Source organism: Atractosteus spatula, chromosome 10 (assembly GCF_055471065.1).
Source record: "Atractosteus spatula isolate fAtrSpa1 chromosome 10, fAtrSpa1.hap1, whole genome shotgun sequence".
Lineage (NCBI taxonomy): Eukaryota > Metazoa > Chordata > Actinopteri > Semionotiformes > Lepisosteidae > Atractosteus > Atractosteus spatula.
Window position 1 is genome coordinate 714,719 of NC_142715.1, and position 19,469 is coordinate 734,187.

At 38.7% G+C, this 19,469-nt stretch overlaps 3 non-coding genes and 1 pseudogene across 3 annotated transcripts; 2 read left to right on the forward strand and 2 right to left on the reverse strand.

The window, feature by feature from the left end:
• The window catches only part of LOC148824417 (uncharacterized), a 310,106-nt pseudogene that overhangs the window by 22,454 nt on the left and 268,183 nt on the right, over positions 1 to 19,469 (reverse strand).
• On the forward strand, positions 17,080 to 17,152 carry trnak-uuu (transfer RNA lysine (anticodon UUU)). Its single transcript has one exon. It is a non-coding gene; the product is annotated as a tRNA-Lys (tRNA).
• trnai-uau (transfer RNA isoleucine (anticodon UAU)) lies at positions 18,395 to 18,488 on the reverse strand. The gene is made up of 2 exons: positions 18,451 to 18,488; positions 18,395 to 18,430 (listed from the first exon to the last, which is right to left on the reverse strand). It is a non-coding gene; the product is annotated as a tRNA-Ile (tRNA).
• Positions 19,290 to 19,362, forward strand: trnak-uuu (transfer RNA lysine (anticodon UUU)). The gene has a single exon. It is a non-coding gene; the product is annotated as a tRNA-Lys (tRNA).

The following is a 19,469-nucleotide window of genomic DNA, read 5'->3' on the forward strand; positions in this document are numbered from 1 at the left end:
ACTAACAAAGAGCTCTTTTACTGATCGTATTGCAAATCAGAGGAAACAAGGTCTTAAAACAGTTACATTTGGCAGTGGTGGGATTTGAACCCCTGCCCCCAGAGAGACTGGAGCCTAAAATAGAGCACCTTAGACTGCTCGGCCACGCTACCTTCCACAGGGGTGGGCTTTCTCACATTGCTGGCTTGTAAAATGCCAGGGGCTTCAGCTCTTGTCATCAGATCTAGTGGAATCATGATGCGTGGAAGCGACTGCACCTTCATCTTCTGAGATGTTTTCAATAGAACAAATGCTACTTTCAACAGCACAAACCGGCACAAACATAGCAATAACGAAGGAGGTGGGTTTCATCCTCTGTGCTGTTTGTGGGGGCGCAACTCCACAGCGATCTACTGAATTGAAGAGCAATAATCAAAATCCTCTGCTATTACTGTTGCTTTTTTCATAGTTTCTTCAAATCCTTAATTTGAACATCGATTATGAAGGATATTGATGATAATATCACACGAATTGTGGTTTTCTTGTGATCACCAATTTTATTCAAATACCAGCCTTTCTTACAGTTGTCTTGCTGTTTCACAAGGTATAATAGCCCCCCTCGCATCCTCAGCTCACACATTTTAAAATTACTTTAGATTGTACAGCATGTATGTTTACATTTATATTAAAATTAAAGTAAATATACTATCAACATACATACAGTGCTAACCTAATAATTCTTGTCAGGTTCTCCAACAAATCTGCGTTGTTATTTTAACGTTTTAGCTGATGATGCAACGGGAGTATAAATGAATTCTCCCGCCAGCCATTAAAAGACCAAATTCCATGGGTGAACATTATTTTCTCAGATGTTGCCGGTAATATTGAATTAAGTTCACAACTGTTGTAGTAGTTCGTCCTTGAAGTTCGACACGTGCAAAGCACTCGCAATTTCTGCTAATATCATAGGCATTAAAGTTTCGCTGTACTAACGAGGAGCGTTTGTCCGCAGCTGAGCGTGAACTCTGATACTGTCAGCAGACATTTCCAAATACGTTTTCGCCTGCTCTCATCTTTTTAAAGACGGTCATAAACGCTCAAGAAGTAATTCATTCGAGTTTGAAGTCTGTTTCTGTTGTCTTGATGAAGAGCAGCCTTATGTAGGAAACTCCCTTTTTGAAGAAGTTTGCCGTCACCCTGCAAGGGAGAAGAGCCATCAATCACCGAGACAGCCACTGAGACAATTAACATTAAACACGTGAAATGCGAGATGTTGTGATTTTTTTTCCCGCTTAAGGCTTCGATCGTTTCTACTCTAATGAGAAAAACCTTTTTATTAGAAGTGAGATTTGAACAATCGTCTCCAGGGGAAAATGCGACCTGAACGCAACGCCTTAGACCACCAGCTATCTTTCCTATGGTACTTATAATGAATTATATATTTTATTTCTTTCTACTCGTTGATAAGAAAAAAAAGTGAAATCATGTAATTAGGGAAATGTCTTTGTTTTTTTCATGGGGAAAACTAGCACGAGCAAATGTAAAGTTTAGAGCAGCGCTCAATAAAAACCGAAAGCGCTTCTTATGCGGATCAATATATTCTGATACTGGTCGTTCCGCGGAAGAAATAAGAAAAGCCGAACTCAAAGCACTGTGTTGCCATTGCGGCTACTCTGGCTGCAGCTGCTTTAAGATCTGCTTAGCGGGCACAGAAAGTTGTAGGAGGTCAGACTGGTTTGCGCTGTCTAAATAACAGCATACGAATTTAAGGTTATTTAAATAAGAGTATTTACAATATAACTCATGCTCAAAAGCGTTAATCCTGCACTGGCTGCTATTTGAAACGCCTTCATAAATGACGCGTAAGAGAGATTTATGCAGCTGGCTTTTATGCTTCACAATACATTGCAATCAGGAAAATAAATCAATTTGAAATATGCAATACAAGGTCCGTTCCCGGAAATGAAACCTGTTTTACACTGACGTCGCTCCTTTTGAGATAATCCAGATTGTGAAGACGACTGCACCCTTGCAGATCATAATATTACACAAAGGCTGTAAAGCACACTCTGAATCGATCCGAATATTTGATTTCCGCGATCCGTTTAGGCAACAACAGGCAACGTGGCGCTTCTCCAGCAAACCATTTCTCAGTTTAGTGAACTACTGGTGCTTTCACCACACCGTTGTACGTAGCTCGTCAGGATGGTAAATGGTCTAAACCGCCAGACTGAAAGATGTCTTTCTATTGCTCGTGTATTCTGGTCTCTGAATAGATGCGTGGATTTAAATCCCACTCCTGAGAGGTACTCGCTTTTCCCTGTCTTGCATTTTTCCCATCTTGTTGTGCTCGCTGACAATGACAGGAAGAGGAAAACGGAGAAAACGCTTTGCGGGCACATGATGGGCAAGGAAATGCTCCGTGAATACTTCAATGTGATCAGCAGAAAGTCAAATAGGCTTCGAATTTCTGCCTTAAGAACTGTTTGGGCTGCCTGTAATCGAGGAAAGATTTACTGCAAGGTATGCATTCAAATGTGAAAGACCGAAATAAAAAAAAACAGAAGAAGATTTATTAAAACATTGTTTTCCTTGCGGTTTGTCCTGTATTACATTATATGGGGTCATTGTGAAACCATCCTGAAGCCCTACGGAATGCAGTTACTCTCCCAGTGACAGCGGCAGGAGCACAGAGATTATATCAGAGCTCGAGCAGAGAGTTCGAAAATCTAGGGAAATTGATTTATAGAACATTTGATTAAACTTTCCTATCTGCTCGGTCTTACTGAAGTATTTGAGCTTTTTTGTCTATTTCTATACTATACAGTAGATAGTGTTTAGCCAGAGAAGAGAGATATAAGCTCTATAACCCCACAGTAACCGCCGATTCCGATAACCTTAACTAAAGCAGGAAGATCAGTTTCTGCTCGACACAGCTGTTTTCTGAACTGTAAATCTCCAACACAGGCTGGAGACGCTGTGTGTCCAGGCTGAGCGGTTATATAAGAAAAGACTCAGCGAGCTGCAGGCGCGGCTCATTGCTCTGCGCTCCCAGTGAGGAATGCGCGTGTCCTCCCTCCGTTATGACCTTCAAACACTCCTCATAACATTAAGCACTCCTCTTAACTCTTAGCAGAACATTAAAGTTTCACAGACAGAAGCAGTACGCCAGCACAACCAATATTAAAACAGTACGATTTGCACTGACTGGAAAGTGATCTCAGCAGACGTTGTTCCCTGCATAACGCTAAAGGTGGCAAAGCGCATTTGGGTTGAGAGGACACAATAAAGCTTTTGTTTCCTGCCTTGATGTCAAGCTGACAAAGTATCTCTAAAAACTTTGCTAAGGTTATCAGGAGATGGTCAAAACACTATTCCAAAGATTGCTTTCCAAGTCAGAAGAAAAAGGGTCACAGAAGCATCTGGCAGTGGTGGGATTCAAACCCACGCTCCTCAAGAGACTGTAGCCTTAAACCAGCAACTGAGCCCACTTGGCCACACTACTCTCAGTGTCTCTCTCCTTGTCTTATTATTTGTTCGGAGAAAGCTGGGTGCCTTTCACTCGTCCAATCTCGTGGCGTTATGACCGTGGAACCAACTGCACCTGCTTATTCTGAGATTCTTCCCCTCTCATGGTGAGATCTCGACTTCTTTAACACCTCTGGATAAAGTTCTTCTGTGGAGCAGGCTTCAGACCTTGATGTCATTTTATTTTTACAGCAGCATGCATCCTGAAACTTTTTTTCATATTTTTATTTGAACAACAAAAATACATATAATACAAAATAGAGCACATATGACGTATCAATAACATCGTCAGGGGCACGTGATATAATGCAATTACACTTTCTGAAAAATCTACTGTCCAGGCAAATGTACATGCTGGTCTACGGGGCTCTTTTCTGCACTGAGCTGCTCGTTTGAAATCCAGAAGGCAACACAGACGCGCTCCTATACCAAGAGTCTTATCTGGACCGCCTGGGTAAAAAAACAGGAAACCTAAGCACTAATCCATACTGACAGCTTTTGAAAAGGAGCTCTTTAATATTCACAAATACGAAGACAAGGTATAAATACTCCATATGTTTAAAATTCAGGAATATGAATGGTCAATTGTTTACAATTGCAGTTTTTATTTTACGTATGATTAAGCTACTTTTTTACAACATGTAAAAAAAACAGCACACCTAAATGACAAAGCCTTAGAGCCACAGAGAAAAACAAATTGTGTTTAAAGTAATTTTAAAGGCTCGAGATAACATTGCACTATAAAAGCAATTGTTTGTCTTCTTTGTGGTGCTTACTTTATGTTGCTTTTCATGCAGTTTATTTCTGACACAAGACATAACAAGCTTGTGTATTTATGACAAAAAAGCAGGGCAACAATTTCCATCGACCTTGAACTTGAAATTGTTAAAAAGTAAGTTAAATGCACATATAGTAAATATATTTTCTCATATAATGGTGTGTTTTTTGTCTAAAGAATCCTTCATGAATGGCTAAACAGACACTTTGCATAATTAAAAATATATATATATATTTATGAATTTTAACGTTTTATACCATAAAGTTTAATTGTTAACATGAGCCCTATTTATCGATATCACCAATACAGTTCTGGATTTTATTCTGCCTTCCTATGCACATATTAATTTTCTTTCACACAACAGCTCGCATGTATGGTACTGTAGCTTATTAGCGCCAGGGAGAAAAAGAATGTTGTTGGCTTTTAAATTAGAAACCATTTGCGTTTATACAAAATCACAATGCGTTGTCGCAGACATTGGGACATCCTCTATTTAAGCACCTGTCGTTTTCTCTAATATTGGCTCCTGTGCTTCGGTCCATTTGAGAGAGGAGAAGACACGGAAAAAGTCGTGTGGCGCTGGAAGCTCTGGAAGGCAACGTAAAACATTGCTCTGTCTGTTGGTGGATTTGGTATGCACGTTTTTTTCAATGTAAAATGCAATGTACAAGGATCAAATTTGATTCAAAATCGATTAATGTAAAAACCAATAAAGCTCATGTTTTTTATCTAGTTTTATCTATATCTATATCTAGTTTTTCAAAGGTCCTTTAAAAACATGTTTATCGCATACTTCTAAAATTATTAAAATAATAATTATTAAAATATCAGATTGTGTTTCTGCAACATTTCATTCACAGTATGCCTTATTTAACAATAAAACAACACTCACAATGAGGGCTTTACACGCAGTCCGGGGTATTTTCCCCTTTTATATTTTTGCCACTTTATATCGAACCTGTTATACTCCCAAAAGTGCAGAGTAGCTTGTAAATAAAAATTCACCGCTGGTAGAAACAGATGTGTGCTTTGTTTGCCTTTGTAAGCATTTGTTTCAAAAATAAGTCCACAATACATTAAAAACACAAAAAACACAAACTTAATAATATAACGATACAAAATCAATACCAAATCATAAAGCCAATTAAGTACCTATCCTTTGAAAACAGAGAACACCTTATCTACAAAAAAAACGTGACATTTGTATATACTTTTGAATTACAAAGCAGAGAGAGTAGTCCCCGAATTCAAAGATCAGATCTTGGCCAATACAAGACAATCAGACGGGAGTTGAATTCGGAACAAGAGCCTCTGCTTCGTGGTTTATTGAGCTTTTGATCAACGTCTGAGTGAAAAAGATTCGCTATTTTAACTCTTTCATTAAAGCACCTTCCTTCGAGCCAGATTCAAACCAGTGACCTAAAGATTCCCAACTGTTCTTACTACAGTCCTCCACTCTACCAACTGAGCTATCAAAGGGCTGTCAGGCACTTTTCTCTGGCACATACTGCCGAATGTAGTGAAATGTTCTGGGTGATTTAAATCCCACTTCGAAATCAGGTTTTCAACTTGTTCCTTATCTTGTTTACCTTGAATTTAAGCAGCGAACCAGGATTCTACTGTATAGACTTCCAGGGATATCACAAAAGATTTGATGGGGCATCAATCATTCCAGGCGGAAATTGACTCCTTTTCTTTCTCGAGGGATCATATTAAACATTTCATTTGGATCGAGAAGAGGATCACCATGATACACATAACAAACAGTTTCATTCTTTCTTTATTAGAATCTGTATCACAGCTAATGCATGTAAAGGCACAAGTAATAGATTTATTTCGTGCTGAATAGAGAAGAGAGAAAACAACGTTTCTGAAAAAGGCTTCACAGCTGAAACATTATCTTTTCTCTCTTTTCTTTTCAGCATGGAATAAACCTTTTACTTATTCCTTTGCAAACTATGCATGCTGACGCAGCTTCCCACCTGAACGAATGCATGTAAAGCCTTCGGTATGCGATAGTGAGAGTTCAGTTATCCCGGGGAGTGAAGATAACTGAAATTTAGTAAATTCATATTTAAATAGAGTGTAAATCTTCAGTGTTCTGTCACTGGAAATTTGTTACAGGAGTATAACGGAAGTGGGGACTGTACCCACGCGGACATTTATCCATTTGATGGAAAATCTAATGCTTTAACCACTCAGCCATCCAGATCTACACTAAAGCCCCTTTTACACGGGCTCATTTCTGAACAGATTGTCAGTTGTTTAACATTTCAATATGAATCGGATTCAAACATTTGCAATTATTCACCTATAAAAAGATCACTCCAACTAATCAATGGCCCAGCCATCCTGGGTTCACCTTTCCAGCTCTGTGTTACACAGTTCATTAAATATATTTGTTATATTTTTGAAGGGCATGGGACTGTAGGTTGGTGATTCCCAGGGGAAAACAGGGTTATTGAGCAATTGGGCATTCAGAGAATACGTTTTGTAGGTGAATGTAACCGTGCACTAAAGTAAAGAAAACCCTCTTAGATGAAGCGCTACAGATGTAGCCCCTGAAAGTGTACAAGACTTACATTCATAGTACTGCTGACACAAATGTAGTCTCTACATCAGACCGAAATAGTAATGTGTTCGTTTAATCACGTGAAGGATCTCCTCATCTCATTCATCAATAGAAATAGAAGCCATTAGAATACGATACCTTCAACCCCGCAGCTGACGGATGAGCTTGTTTCAACTCTGTGAAGTTGGCCCCTCTACAAACAACACAAACGATGAAACCCACCTGTAATCAGTCTGTGTTTGTCATTACTATATATATATATTGCCATGTTACTAGAACTTGTAGCTGAAGTTTACTAGTTGTGTTTTTATGATGATCAGCCTTATGTTGATTACAATATTGTATATAATGTATAATTTGAACTACATATTTTCCAGGTGTGAATGATTGTATATTTTCAGAATAAATTTCTAAACCAAATCATTGGCTTGATTTACTAGTTTCTACCCCTATAACATCTATCTTTGATGTATAATAGACCTTTAACCATATATGTATAATAGTCCTCTAAAGTTATCCGTATAATAGAACTCCAACCATTTATGTATAATGAACATATAACCATAGATGTCTAATTGACCTATAGCGACATACGTATATTAGAATTTCATTCTAGAGGAATTACGGACCACATTTATACAGTACGTCTAAGAAATGAGTTTAATAGACATATATTCTACATGGTTTGCCCACTGGGATGTCCCGATATGAATTGAACAAAGCTAGATACACATTTTCTAGCCTTCATTACAAGACAGTTTATTTCTCAAAAGTGTGTTATGTTAAAAAGAGAAAAACAAAAATATATGGATGACAATATTTAAAAGATAAAGATTTTACTTTTGAGAAATTGTCATTTTATGTATCCAGACGCTTTTCAACTGCTGGGTTTAGAACTTTGCTCTGCTTCCTGCATCATTTTCAGTGTTATAAACTGGGTGTGGAGGTAGCGATCACTTTGTAGAGCAGTTGATAGGCTGGAGCTGTTCAGACTACTCTTGTTATTTCTCAAATGCTTCCATCATTTTTCTTTCAGGCTAGGACGCGAGTGTCTACATGTGTTTGGTTTTCGTTTCTCTGATTCTCATTGAAGATTTGTGAATTAACGACGAAAGAATCAGTAGCAAGGAAGGCAGAAGCTTTGGTTCTCAACGATCTTGAAGACAAGCCCATGTAGAGCAACGAGTGATGATTTGTACTACAAAACACCAAGTGCTCAAAGTGACGTCTGCGTTTACCATTGAAACTTTTCATTTTGGGTGAAAAACCAGTTGTGTTGAATAGCTCCCTTCAGCAAAAGCATGCTGGGCCCCTTACCCTGAAGTCGACGAATGGAAACTATCCTCTGCTATGAGCATTTTGCGCATGATTGATAAGTACACCATCAGTTTAATGAAGTGCATTGAAACTGATTTTTTCTCTCGTGTGTGCAAACTTCACACTTATGGTGCTCTTTAATCTTTACAAATATGCAGATGCCCAAATGTATTTTTGGATGTTCTGAGATCCTTGATAGTTTTCTCAAATCCTTCAAATGAACATTCATATCAAAGCAATTATGTATATATATATATTCCAGTTGAGGTACATATAAAAAATATCAACGTACATTTGTACAGTGCTCATTTAATAATAATTGTCAAGGATTGTCATGTTCTCTCACAAATCTGTTTTCTAATTTTAAAATATTTTTGCTAAGGATACAATAGGTGTATAAATAAATTCTCCCGACAGCCAGTTGAAGATAAAATTCCACACATGAAAATGGTTTTCTTGGACATTGACTTAGGTACTTAATTCTTTACTTGTTGTAGTTCCACATGAGTAAAACACATTTCCTCCAAAGTTCAAAAGGGTTTGCAAAGAAATCCCATCAATTTTTAGCGGAGATTATGTTTACATCGTAACAATCTGAGCTTGAACCACTAGCCCTTTGTTTAACAGCTGCACAGGGACACATTTTTTCACCATTCATACGTTTGTAGTTAAAGAAAATAAAATACTAGCATTTTCCTGCCAGCTGGTAGTATTTCTTCGGCACTGACGAAGAATAATCAAGAATTTTATTTAATCTTTCGCAGGCTGTAATTTCCAGAAAAAGAAGTGAATACTTGTATTAAGCTAAATCAAGCCGACGGAGATGCACTGCCGTTGTTTTTCTGCACTTTTTGTTAAAAGGAGAAAAAATCACTGACATTTTTTTGCAGTTTTTCTTCTATCCTGATAAGCAAGATTTCTATTTTATCTTCCAGAAGTTGTATGAATTTCTTGAAGTTCGGAAACAGCTTGTTCTAGAAAGGAAATGAACACTTACTTCAAAGTAAATCAAGCCATATCTCTCTCGCTGTGTGTGCTCTTATCTGTCCATTTCTCTCTTCTTTCACTCTGACAGTCTGTGCAGAGTCTCTGAAGGGGATATAACACCACTTGGCAAAGAAGAAAAATTCTGAGGCAGAATAAAAAATCATTATTCTCTTCTCAGTCAGATTCACAGTTTAGACTCACACTCAGACTGAAGTTCAACTCCATACTTCTCTCTATCCTCACAATCCAGAACAAGAGTACATTCAGACAATCAGTGCTGCTTCATGAATAATATCAGAACAGCCTGGACTCAGGTCACATCTCCCCCTTTTCTCTTTCCTCACAGCCTCTTAGAGACAGAGAAGAGCTCCTGGTTCTCCTCTCCATGAACAGGGCTCAGGGATCACTGATCTGGCAGCTGTGGGCTCTGTTCCAGGTCAGAAGCAAGAAGTTTTTATTAACCCTTTCCCGGACTTCCAGCCCTTCAGTATTACTTTCTTTACTGTATGTCAGCCTCCAAAGATGTTTTTTATAAACGTTTTATAACACAAGTGAGTGTGGAATTATCTTAATATTTATGTAATTAACACCAGTAGTGACACTGTGATCAGTATATTGTTTATCAGTAGCCAATGGTCTGAAGGTCATGTCTACAATAGTGACCAGTTGACCAGTCTGTAGCTCTGAGCAGTGGGACTCAGATCACACAGAAGACCTGTCTGTGTGTGATTCCACACCAGCCCTGGGATTCAGCGTCTCCCACACATCTCTCGCAGACAGTCTTATAAATATACAGTTAAACAGAGTCTGATAACAGTTATACAGTTAATTAAATCATCAAACCCGCAGAGGAACTGAGAGATTAGGAGTCTGAAGATTACACTGAAGATTCGTGTAAAACCCTTAAAAGCGATTATTTCAGGGACTCGTGCTCGTTCTCTACTACTCCACATGGGTACACTTTGTAACGCATTAATCTGCGAAGTAAACTTTTTTTTCTGTTTAATGAATATCTTTCCTAGGTCCGTCGCTCTCTTTTTCCAACTGTGATGATTCGCTTCTCTCCACAGCCTGGTGTGTTTTCATTTAGAGTTGTTATATCTGTAAGAAAAGCCCCCCGGGCTCCGGACAGGAGTCTCCTCCAGCGGAGACTGCTCTGCTCTGTCAAAAAGAGCGCTGTGACGTCACAGACACTAACAGGATCGCCGGGATCAGAGAGCAAGACCGCGGGAGGCACGCGGAGAGCACGCAGGAGAGTTATTGATCACTTATCTATCGACAACCAATTAATTCAACTGAAGAACCCTAGAAAAATCTATTAACTTCACCGATTGGTGAGTATTGATTCTTTTCTTGACCCTGTTTGAATATCTAGAAAACAGTCAATAAAGACTGTATCGATCAATTACCATAATGTGTTTAGTGTTAATAATGTTCAATCCGAAATTAAACAATGATTATTCATATTATTATTTAGGCAACTGTATCCTAGAGCTAGAAAATTATATTCCAAGTTGATAAATGTATGTTACAGTTTAAATGCATTTTTCCAGTGTTTATAAATCATAAGAATGGTAACCACAGCGACAGGCGCCCCGTCGCTGCGTGCCTCTAAGTGTCTCGCATTTGTCACAGAGAGCGGTGTGACGTCACGAGCAGCAACTAATACTAATACCAGTGTCTTCATGTTAATATTAATGAGAGTACAACTGGTAGTTTTAATGCTAGTGTTCATGTGAGTATTAATGACAATAACGCTACTGATAGTTTTAGTTTTAATGTTCATTTTCATGTTAATATTAATTATAACTAAAGTGTTACTGTTAGAGTATTAACACCAGTAGTAATGTTAGTTTTAATAATATCATTACTGTTATTATTAGTAGTTTGTGTCAGTGTTAGTGATAGTGTTACTGTTGTAATATTAGTAGAATCAATTTGTGCTAGTTATTATGTATCTGTAGATAAGTGTATTTGTGGTATCTGTGTGTGTGTGTTGTCTGTTCATGTGTGGGCTGTGTGTCTGTGAGTGTCTGTGAGCTTGTTGTGTCTGTTAGTGTGTGAGCGTTTGGGGTCTCTGAGTGTGTGATGTCTATAAGTGTGTGTCTGTAAGTATGTGTAATGTCTGTTTGTTTCTGTGAATGAATGCCTGTGAATGTGTGTGTATGGTGTGTGTCTGTGAGTGTGTGGTGTCTGTCAGTATGTAGTTTTATATTTGTAAGTGTATGTGTGGGTATGTCTGTCAGTGTGTGTAGTGTCTATGTGTCTATGTGAGTATTAATGATGATAGCATTACTGATAGTTTTAGTATGAATGCTAGTATTCATATTAATATTAGTGAGAGTATATCTGGTAGTTTTACTAATAATATAAGTAAACATGTGAGAGTTTGTGATGATAGATACTTTTAATTTTAGTTTAATGCTAGTATTCATGTGAATATTAGTGATAATTATACTGTTAGTATCAGAATATCATCATCATGTTAGTTTTCATGACAGTATTACTGTAATTATAAGTATTATTAGTCTAGTTGTAGATTTTGTCAGTGTTAGTAACAATGATAGTGTAAGTTTTGGTGATGGTGTTATTGTTGTAATATTAGCAGTATCTGCATTAGTGTTAGTTATAGTGCATCTGTACCTAAGAGTGTATGCGGTGTCTATTTGTGTATATAGTGTTTATTTGTGTGTCTGTGAATGTGTGTGAGTAAGTGTGTGGGTGTGTATCTGTGAGTGTGTGAGTGTCTGATTGTGTGTATAATGTGTGTTGTGTCTGTGAGAGTGTGTTGTGTCTGTGGGTGTAAATGTGTGTGAGTGTGTAGGTGTATATCTGTCAGTGTGTGTAAATGAGTGTGGGCTCCACTGGTGTGTTTGACAGAAGTGACCCATCAACAGGTGTTGAGGTCCAGAGTAGCTTGTGAATTGAAACACTTTTTAGAGTCCAGACCAACATCCACTGTGCACAGCTGTGTATGTACCATACACTGATCGATTGCACCACTGGACCTCTGTAAGGCAGGCTCCTACACAGATTGTAAAACTGGCACAAACATAGGGTGAAACACAGGGTTTTGGCTGTGGATACATCTCAACATGGGGGAAAGGGACAGTAAAATAGTAAGGAAAATACAAAAGAAGAAACTGAAATATATGCGCTCACTGTAAAGTAGGAAGAGGTTGTCAGACAAGCAAAACAGCTTTGCAGATAATGCGAAGCGACATTGTTTTGTTTCAATCAGCTCACGGATTTCACTTCATGTGCCTTAAGCTGTGCAATTTGTATGGTTGTTGAATGAGATTCTTTACAAGCCTGGTCAATTGCCAGTGGAGAGCTTCATGACACACACCTTCAAAAGAGAAGACTCTCTTTAAGATGATTACACCTTTCATTGTCATGTCGCCTTCTTTGCATACAATGGTAGCACCAACACCAAGAGAAAGGATGAGAAATGGCTTTTATCAAGTGATTGCAGTGTTTGTTTGACTGAGGATCCTTGTGTGCTGAACTGTGTAGTGCAGTAAAAGAGAAGGTTTGTGTCATTCAAGACTGTAACAGAACAGAACAATACAATTACAATGCTTTTATGAGCGTAAATATTAGTGGTACATCACAGTTCTTATAATGGTGAAAACAGGAGAACCTTCTCTACATTTTTGACTGATGTATTTAAAAGGCAAGAAATACTATCATTATGCAATTGAGCTCCTCTAAATGTTGTAGACTGATGATAAAATGTATAGAATTAGGAACAAGTAATAGGTTTATTCCATACTGAAAAAAAGAAGAAAGAGAACACAACGTTTCGGCCATGGAGCCTTCTTCAGGTGTGGAGTAGACATTCCTTACATTCACCCTCTACATTAGCAGAGAAAAGAAGGACAGATAGTTAGTGTCACTGGACACTGCGTCACAGATGGCTGATCTCTTCTCCCTCATTATGCAGGCTTACCCACTCATGAAAAACTGTCCTCCAGCGATAGTCAGCTGCCATCACTGACTCAGACATGATGTTCGTGTACATATTATACCTTAATTGTACCTGGCACTGCATTACAATAATTTGATCAAAATGTCTAATGAACAAACAATAATCAAATATTTTCCTTCTTTTAGTAGATAAAGTCTTTGTCCAAAAATTAAGCATTTGTTCCTTTCCTCTCCTACCAGCCTTTATAAGTCACCCAGTTTTCTCTGAGCCAACAGTGTGAAGTATGAGGCAGTCAAGGCTAACACAGCCGAGCGCTCTTAAGAGCTGGATTAAAGCTCCAGTCTCTTTGGGGGCATTGAGTTGGATTCCACTGCTGCCAAATATCTCCAACTATCTCTGTGTCAAGTAGAACTTGTTTTTTTGTTGTTACATTCCTGTGGTTTAAACCAATTTCAGACCAATTAATTTAAACAACCATGCTGTTCTTATGGCACGGCAAACAAAAATAACATGACACCTCCTTTAAAACACACATTTGCTGCAGAGGGACCAGGAGAACTCAGCCTTATAGTGTAATGTAATTTTCTCATGCTTGTTTTAAGATAATTGTGATCGAATCTATGATCAGATCTATGACCCTTCATAAAGGTAGCACAGATATAACGTGCCACGTTTTCAGAGAATTGCATTAAATACAGGTCAGAAGAAAGTGACAAAATGTCCGCTAGACAGTTCAGCAATTTCATCGGTGTTCTCTGTTGTTTAGGTGTAGAGTGTCAGATGTTACAACCAGGAACCATACAGTTTCAGGCGTCAAAAAGACTTCCCCAAAACCCTGATTCTCTCCTTGCTCCGATGATGGCATCCACACATTTCCTGCAACAAAGCCGGGATACAGTCTTCAACAACACAATTGAAAAGCTTGTTTAGAGAACCACACAGTGGCAGGCGTCAAAAAGACTCACCTAAACCCTGATCCTCTCCTTCCTACAATGATGGCATCCAAACAATTCCTGCAACAAAGCCAACAAAATGAGTGAAAAGAATATTCCCTCACCCTGCAATCTTTCGCAATGAAGGACTGTGTGTGGTCTGTGTTAAATACACTGTTCATCATTTATAATAATAATCATAAACCTTATTTTATATAGCTCCTTTAAAGGTGGCTTCTCAAAGTACTTTACAGAATGATAACAACAATAAAATAAAAAAATACACAAGATAAGCAGGATGAGGATATACAGTTAGAGGAGACAGTAGATGGTGGTACTAAGTACAGTAGAAGCAGAGGGTAAGGAAAAGTTAAAAAAAGGTTCTTCTAAAGAAGAAGGTTTTGAGTCTGGATTTGAAGGAGCTTAGAGAAGGTGACTCTCTGATATACTTGGGGAGAGAGTTCCAGATCTATGGGGCATAACGGAAGAAGACCCTATCACCCAGGGAGTGTTGACGGGCTTGGGGGACATATAGGAGACCAAAATTAAAAGAGCAACGATTGCAAGGTGGGGAGTAGGGCAATAATAGCTCAGAAAGGTACTGAGGTGCCAAGCCATGTGGAGCCTTATAGGTTAGCTTGAGGATTTTGATGTCAACACAAAACTTGACAGGCAGCCAGTGCAAGGACTACAGGATAGGAATAATGTGATCACTGATCAGGCATAGTGCTAATTTCTCCATTGTGGCCGCTGGTTCATTTTCGACTGTCGGCTATTAATAAGTCCTCTATTTGACTCTACTTGATCAACACCAATCCCTAGAGATTAAATCAGTGAAAGATTTATTTGACAGTCTGTCCTGAGGTAAGTCTTTCAAGATGTCAGCTGAACATCAAGGCAGAAAAAAGCTTTAATTTTTCTTCTCAACAGAAATGCTCATTGGTCCCTTCAGCTTTATGCTGGCAACAACAGCTGCTGAGAATCAGTGCAAACCGTAGTGTGCCATCAGCTCCACTTAATATTGCTTTTGGCTACACCACAGAGAGAATATAATATCATGCCAGCAGCAAGGACTCGCTCGTGTGTACAGAACTCTTACACTATTGTTATATTAGCATTACTGTAGTGTTGCTAATGTGCTACATGCAATTTATAATCCTAAAATTTTAAAATTCCCACATTTGTAGTTGATTTTGTGTGATCTTCACCTTCACACTATTTTATGTGCCATTTATTGCTTATTAACGTACTATTTTTAACCAAAATAATATTAAGTAAGACCTGTATGTATTCAAATAGTATTATTATTATTTACACTTACTTATCAAAAGAGGACTGCTGAGATTTTTGCAGATTTCTTCTTCGTTGAAAAACATGAAAGTATTTAACCAAAATGGCGACTAACGAATATCAGCAATGCTGATAAAAGTTACTGTGTTTCCAATGTCAATTATATATGCGTTTATTAATGTTGTCAATATTACGGTTGCAATTTAACATTGATAATACATCGCAGCAAGGTGCTCCCTGCTGTGTGCTGATGTGCAACTTTAACGCATGCAGTTAGTAAGGAAACGGTCACTGTTGTAAGGTATTATATATAATGACATTATGGAATAGGATGGGGACAGGCCTGGCGTCACAGGGGGAGGGAGGAGTGTCGCCCCCTCAGTTCTGGACAAAAGGATTTTTGAACACTTTCTCTTACTTAACCTGCACCCTAAAAAAAAGTTGTACTTTGTCAACGGTCAGATAACACTAATTGACACTAACAGTCACTCGGACTGTTTGATGTGAAGGAGGGCTATCCGTCCAGGAACGGCACATATCAGTGTCATTATTGGGTGTCAACATTACGATCCTGTTTGTTCAGGTGGACCAATTCCTTGCAGTAGTTTATCCTTATACTTAAAATCGTTATATAACTAGATTAGTTATAGCAGTCTGTGCTTTCTGTTGGTTTTACAACTATTTTTTCTTGTTACCGTCGGATGTAGCTGCAAAAACGAATGCGTTAGGTATTATGTCGCTCCAGGCAATACTAACCGTGAGAGTGCTGAAAAATGTGAAACTGAACTTCATCGCAAATACCAGATTGCTAGTCTTTATTACAGAGATGAAGACAAATTTCAGCGGCCAAGTTCGTTGCAATCGACCCGTTGTAGATACCGATCAGCCTCAAGAAAAAAACATCACTTGTGCCTTTAAAAAAAAGAAAAACAGAGTTGTAGGTATTGAGGTAATTTCAGGTAGAATGTAAGAACTAAAGTTAACTAGTCCCACAGTAATGCGTGGGGTCCTATCAATAGAAAAAAAATAGTTGTAACCCGAAAACACAACAACCACAACACGAGAAGTCTTCCGGAAACCTAGGTAAATCTCTGTAGTAGTCTAACAGCTCTAAAAACAATCAAATGAAACAACTTAAAAAGAAAAAAAAAACATTAAAAACATATCTAGGGAGCAACAAAAACACAGAATCTAACTGCGAGAGCTTTATCAAGTTTCCGGTACTCCATCGTGCTCCTCTCGTTTAAGAAGATATCTCTCATCTATCTGTGTACAGGTCAGCTGGAGGTCCACAGCTGATGGTAATTTAAGTAAGTAGCTGTGCTAGCATGCATGGGCTGCAAAGGAACAAGTAAAGGTTTATTCCATGCTGAAACGAGAAGAAAGCAGTGGAGCCTTCTTAGGGTGTGATACCAAGGCATCGAAAGTTTATTTTTAATTATTGCTCCAAAAAATGTTTGTTTTCTTTCTTAAATGTTGTTGATTAAAAGATCTTATTAAATGTGAAATATCTGATTATGAAAAGGTCAAAATGTTAGTGAAAAAATGAGTAATGTGAGGAAAGATGAATTGTGGGAGCCCCTTGACTCCTCACGTCGTACTGTATTTCTCTCTCATTCTACTCATACTACTCATTGGAGTGCGCCGTCACTTCTGGATAAAGTCCGTCGGTGGTCATTCCAGATGGGTCAGGTACGACTGCGCTTCGGCACAAGAAGAGATATGTGACTTGCGAGGATCCCGACAGTTTTGACTCTTTTCTGAAGCCTGGATAGCTCAGTCGGTAGAGCATCAGACTTTTAATCTGAGGGCCCAGGGTTCAAGTCCCTATTCAGGCAGTTGTGCTTTCCTTAAATCTATTGTGAATGTCATTATAAATCGGTAAGGTGTCGGTCTCGTAAACCGAAGATTGCGGGGTCCAACCCTGTTCCTATTTCGTTTGCCAAGACTTGACTTTATCTATATCGTCAATTGTCTTGCAATGCAGAAACCTCTGTAATAAGAAGAAAAGAACTATCAGCAGTAGTTAATAATCCTTTGACAAAGAAACGGGCGCATTCAAAACACCAGCCTCCACTGCTTGGTAGAATGGCTGAGTGGTCTTAGGTGCCAGACTAGAGATTCAATCATGTGTAGTGACAGTTTTATGTTATTCACAACACAGATTTCCATTCATGTTTATTAAGATGTGTAATTTGTATGTTGGTTGTATGAGAACAGTTTCTTCAAAAGTCCTGTCAATTAACAGTGGAGAGCTAGCCGACGTATGTCTTCATGAAAACGCTCTTTAAGGCGATTAGAAATGTCTTGAACAAATCTGCGTCATATTTTTAAAATAGTTTAGCTCAAGATGCAACGGGAGTATAAATGAATTCTCCCGCCCTCCATTCCAAGATAAAACTCCATGTGTGAATCTTATTTTACGTGAAGTTGATGATGTTGGTCACTACTGGAAATTGCCCAGTGATATCGACTCAGGAACAGTACTCAGTTGTTATGTGCTGTAATTCGATACATGCAAAGCATTTGCATTCCCTCCAATTATCAATAAAGTCAATAATGTATTAAACATTACATGCCACTTCTTCCCTAGATGATGTTCATGTTGGATCAGTGAGAAAGGCATGCCAGGTTGTGCTTGAACCAGCACCTTACTATCATTTTAGTCCCAACCTGACTGCACTAAGCAATTGTACCACAGAGACTCAAATGGGTCAGTTTTCTCCATTTACGGTTTTTGGGAAAAAAATCATCTGCATTTTTAAGCAAGATTGTATTTTAAATTTCACAAATTGTTAGTATTTCTGGAAAAACGCTGTTTCAGAAAGAAACTGAGTAGACGGGAATAGCCCAGTCAGTAGAATATCGAACTTTTCATCTCAGGGTCCCTATTCAGGTGGCTGATTTTCTTGCAACTACTTATTCCATGCTGAAACGAGCAGGAAATGTTTCAGCAGTGGAGCCTTCTTTGGGTGTGATATAGAAAAAAACCTTTCTTGTTTCTTTCAAATTAACTTAAACCTCATCTCCAGCCCCTAAACTCACCAGTTGCTTTCAGTAGCTAGAGACACAGGCCATACTGCTCCAGGTGAGGATCAAACTCACAACCTCGGCATAGCTCTGGTGTGTACTGCCGTATAAGTACTGTGCGCTGACCAATTGCGCCACTGGAGCTGTGAAACACCCACTCCTCATACAGACTGACGCGGCAGAAACACAGGGTGAAAACAGGGTGTCGGTTGTGAATCCATCTCCACATGGGGGAAAGGGACAGTACAATAGAAAAGAATATACAAGAGAAGAAACGGAAAGAATTGTGCTCACTGCAAAGTAGGAAGGAAAGAGGTGGCCGGATACATAAAACAGCTCGGTGGATAATTTGAAACGACATTCTTTGCTGACAACCAGCAGTCGGATTTCTTTTCATGTTCCGCTGTGCAGTTTGAACGTTTGTTCTCCCAGATCGGTTGGTTATATGAGATCAAGTGATATAAATTAGGACTAATCAGAATCAATACAATTGACGTCTGGCAAAGGCAAATAACCTTTGTACATGATCTGGAATGTGACTGGTTAAATTTCAGCACAGTTGCAACCCCCTTTATAAAGGGTGTGCACACGTATACAACCAAGGCATTGAAAGTTTTTTGTTGTTTATTGTTCCAAAAAATGTTCCATTTCTTTTCTTTCTTAAATGTTGCTGATTAAAAGATCTTATTAAATGTGAAAAAATCTGATTGTGAAAAGGTCAAAATGTTAGTGAAAAAATGTGTATTGTGAGGAAAGATGAATTGTGGGAGCCCCTTGACTCCTCACGTCGTACTGTATTTCTCTCTCATTCTACTGGGAGTGCACCGTCACTTCTGGATAAAGTCCGTCAGTGGTCATTCCAGACAGGTCAGGTACGACTGCGCTTCGGCACAAGAAGAGACATGTGATTTGCGAGGATCCCGACAGTGTTGACTCTTTTCTGGAGCCTGGATAGCTCAGTCGGTAGAGCATCAGACTTTTAATCTGAGGGCCCAGGGTTCAAGTCCCTGTTCAGGCGGTTGTGTTTTCCTTAAATCTATTGTGAATGTCATTATAAATCGGTAAGGTGTCGGTCTCGTAAACTGAAGATCGCAGAGTCCAACCCTGTCCGTGCGTATTTCGTTT